The sequence below is a fragment of the Cyanistes caeruleus genome, chromosome 6, assembly GCF_971803275.1.
Source record: "Cyanistes caeruleus chromosome 6, bCyaCae1.hap1.1, whole genome shotgun sequence".
Lineage (NCBI taxonomy): Eukaryota > Metazoa > Chordata > Aves > Passeriformes > Paridae > Cyanistes > Cyanistes caeruleus.
Window position 1 is genome coordinate 24,647,579 of NC_141706.1, and position 4,219 is coordinate 24,651,797.

The window sequence follows — 4,219 nt, forward strand, 5'->3', positions numbered from 1 at the left end:
ATTGCTGTTGCTTATAATAAGAGGTGGTCCTTCACAACTTTGCCTTTACAGGGCAAAGAAGAGGATGCCTACTTTGAGACACTGAAGATGGTCATCTTCTCTCCCTCTCCCCTGCAAATCAATTCCCATGCCTAATATTTAGTCTTTTTGAAACAGAACTTTGATGACTAATAGTTAATTTTGCAATCAGCTTTGCAAATGTTGCTGTCATGGAGGTTTTCAAGAAAAACTTTAGCTCATACAGTGCAGGGAAATGCAGTGGCTGCTGTTCTGGTAGCTGTAGCAGGGAGTGTAGTTGTAACCAGAAAAGCATTTGGAGTCTAAGAATCACCACCAGAAAAACCCCACTGAATTATTTTTATGTTTTCAGAACTTTCTATGGCATGTTTCTCAGGCAATGTCAGCCCCTCTGTTCCTGATGTTGCTAGCCAGCATGAGGCTTGGGGAACAGGCTCTTTACACTCACTGTCTCACTTGAATGTTTTTAAAATGAGATAGCAGCAGGGAATTTGCCAGTAGTCTTTTTTTTTTTAGTATTAGTTTTCCTCTTGCAAACCTATGTGAGCCATTTCTCCCCTTAAACTAATTTCTGCCAGGAAGCTGCTGTCCTGTAGCACTCTGCTCCCTTGGCTTGCAGTGTCTCCTGATCTCCCTGTGTTTGAGTTACTGGCATGTGTGTCCTGTTTATCCCTCTTGGAGCAGATGGGCCTTGGGTATTGCAGAAAATATCAAGCACTGGCAAAAGCTGAGAGATTGCCATTCTCAGTCTTGTTCTTTCTTGCAGCACTGTGTTCCCTTAAAACATGACATAACTATTTGAAAAAAAACCCCTTTTTTTTTGTTTTGTTGATCTCCCAGTCCTGTTTGTGACTCCATAACTGACCTCACTGGGGTCACCACACTGGAAATGGTGGGGTTGCAATTCAGGTGTGGCACTGGAGCCCACTCTGTGCAGGAAAGCTCTCCAACTTACATGTTCTACAATGTAAGATAATCATGTGCCTAATGCTCTCCAGTTATATCTATAATGCACCTGTGCTTCTTCACATGCCTGAAAAGCATAGTTTTCTTTGATATTTAACTTAAACTTTTCACTGTGCATACTAAGATTTTCAAGCTTTTTCAGTCCTAGACATTTCCCAAAAAACATAAGAAGTTCTGCATAGAAATTTTAAATGCACTGAAGTTTAACTTCCTTTTCATAGTTTCTTTTAGGACTGCCTAAAAAGGAGCTTACAACCCACAGGCTGAAAGAGCACTGATTTTAGTCTATGTCTGCATGGAACACTGTGGTGATTTAACTGATTGTTCATGTCAGAGTTGATCTGGGGAAGGAGCAGAAGCAGAGGGAAGAAAACTGTCGCACAAAGTTGGGTAGTTGAAATAGTTCAGGGAATAATTAGTTTGAAAAAATTAGGCTATTGTCCTTATGCAATGCCAGGGAAGCTCCGTGATACAAACAAAGGTATTATTTTTCTTATCGTCATTTTCTTTATGGATTAGAAGCTGTTGATGGTGACACTTTCCCACCCTTTCAGGCAGCTTAATGAGTGGCAGTGCAGTGATTTGGGTTTAAATGTGGAGTATTATTTGGCACCTAAACCCTCACCTTTTTCAAGGCAACACCTAAATGTCCTACCAGCCTCAGGACCAAACCCACCCCTTAGCAAGACTACTTCAGATTTCTGCTCAGGAAGGGTAATCTTGCCTACAGCTAAAAGCCTAGATATGTTTTTTCTCAGTGTGTCTATTTTTCTTATGAGATGAAGGGAACCTGTATCCAGAGAATACTTTCTGCCATCATTTGTGACTTGTTCTAGATTACCTGTAAACATTTTCTCTTCTGATACAGGGTGATAGAGAACAGAGGTCCACATATTTAGGTGGAGACTGCTTTCTAGCTGGGAGTGAAAGGGTGAAGAAGTGTATTTGAGACCTGGGTAGAGGCAAATTATTTTGTCATATGGCCTTAGAAATAAAGAAGGAAATTGTTTTGATGGTGGGAGTCAAAACATTTGTCTCTGTTTTTTACTGATCACTTTACCTTTCCTTTGCAAAGCACCAAAGAGCAGCCTCAATCTATCCCGGTCTAGTGACTTCATCTTGACTCAATTGCAGTGCCCCAGAGGAATAAAGATGTGTGTCTTGGTACTGATATTCACCACGAAATAAACCTGGGTGTCAGCTGTAAAACAGTAGACCCACTTTAGGGCCTTCTGCTGTTGTCATTAAAGGTTAGCTCCACAGGAGCTCAGACAGCTCTGGCAGCTGGGAGAGAAGGATACTGTAAACTGGGGTAGGAAGGAGAAATCCAGGAGGAGTAAACATGCAGAAACATCTGGAGCATTTCAGTCAAACCCAGTTTCCCAGCTGTGGTGGGATGAGATAACAGAGGGAAAGCAAAGAGCTGTGTCTGAGCACTATCCTGGTCCTCAGACACAGCTCTTTGTTCTCCCTCCTTTATCTCTTCGTGTCCTTCCTTTCTCCATCAGCGATGGTAATGGAAGAATGCAGTTACTGACCTGCTTTTACACCTTGGCAGGGGAGGGCTGGGCTCCCAGTCTGGATTTACTCCCTTTCCTGCTTCTTGTAATCAGGATCCAAACTTGCTGCTGTTTCTGTCAAACTGTAAAGAGAAATTATGAAAGTTAGGAAAATTATTCCCTCTGCTCCTTTTATTGTAGGAAGAGAAAGCGAGGAAGTGCTAGGCTATGACTTACCCAGAATCACACAAGAAATACTGGACGAAATGGAACATTGGCTTTTTTGTTTTTACATTCTTGGACACTGTGAGATGCAGCAGTATGAAAAAAGATGCTTCTTTCTTCAGTTAAAATGAAGGCTAGAACTTTGCTTGTGCTATCCTGATAAGTGCTTTTTGTTTATTTATTTTTTTCATAGGTTTTTTTTTGCAAAAATACGTATATACATTTTGGGAATGTCACAGCTATGCCTCCCCTGGTTTTGCTGGAGGAATTTTTGCAGGGCTGGAAAATAGATGGAAGGCAGCTTGCTCAGCTCATGACTTGATCTGCACAACTTTAACTTTCTTTATATTCACCTTAAAACATATTAAAATAAAAAAAAATAAAACATATTAAAGTTAAGATGGCATCTTTTGGGTTGGAGAAAGACTGTGTTCCTGGCTGCTACTGCATTGGCCATCACTTTAGATGAATGTCTTTAATGTTTTTTTTAGCAGAGGTGTTATGGTCAAAGCCCCAAAGATGTGTTGTGGGTAAGATTCTCTTCCCTAGCTGCCTGCCTCCATGGCCTGATCTCTCTTCTCATTTTGTTTTAGATTGTGAATCAGTCTATTACCCAATCTGCTAATTGCTCACATGCTGCTTGTCTCTCCACTTTGGTATAAACTGCTGCCATTCCTAACCTGACCATGCAGTTTGACAGGGTCAGATAGGGGGATAATCACCTTGTGGATGGAGCAGAGATAGCAGCAGGCCAATTACATCCTGTTATGGGACCTTAGGACCTGACCTACCAAGTTCTGGGAGCAGCTGCAGGCTGAAGGAGAAGTTGCTGCTGCCCTCCAGCAGCCTGTGGGCAGACTCACCCCTCCCAGATGGCTTGGTGCTGCCATTGGAGCGATGGATGGGTCATCTCAGCAGCTGATCCCTGATCCTGTTAGGGCCAGAGGCAGGAAGGGCAGGGAACCCAATTGCCCTGGTGCCACTGAGGCAATCACGGAACAGCCTGGCTCTCCCTGCAGGCTCACAAACCAGTTTTGTATATGGCCCCCAAGCTGATTAGGGTTTGGGATGGGATACTTACCCCACTGTTCCCCACTGCCTGCTGCAAGTACAACTGTTTAGTGTGCCCTTTCTCTGCCTCTAACTTCAATTAACCCCACTTACCGTGATGCCAAGACCGCTGGGTAATTTCCACAATGAAGGAGGTCAGACCCATCAAAAGTAAAGTCCAATCACTGTCTTCAACAAAGAAATCTTTCTTCCAGTTATTTGTCTGGTGTTGGCCAATTTCTTTAAGCAGATACAAAACAAAACCCTCATTCAGTTGGTGTTCACACAAAGTTTTTCCATTAATGATTTGCAGCAGCCTAGATTTGGGTTCCAGTTTATTACAGATCTATAACCAAAGACCAACTTCTGCTTTTCTTGCTTTCAAGGAAGTCGAGATTTTTCTAGGTTTTAAATACTGCCTAAAACAAGCCCTCTTTAAAATACATGTTCTCTATATGTTA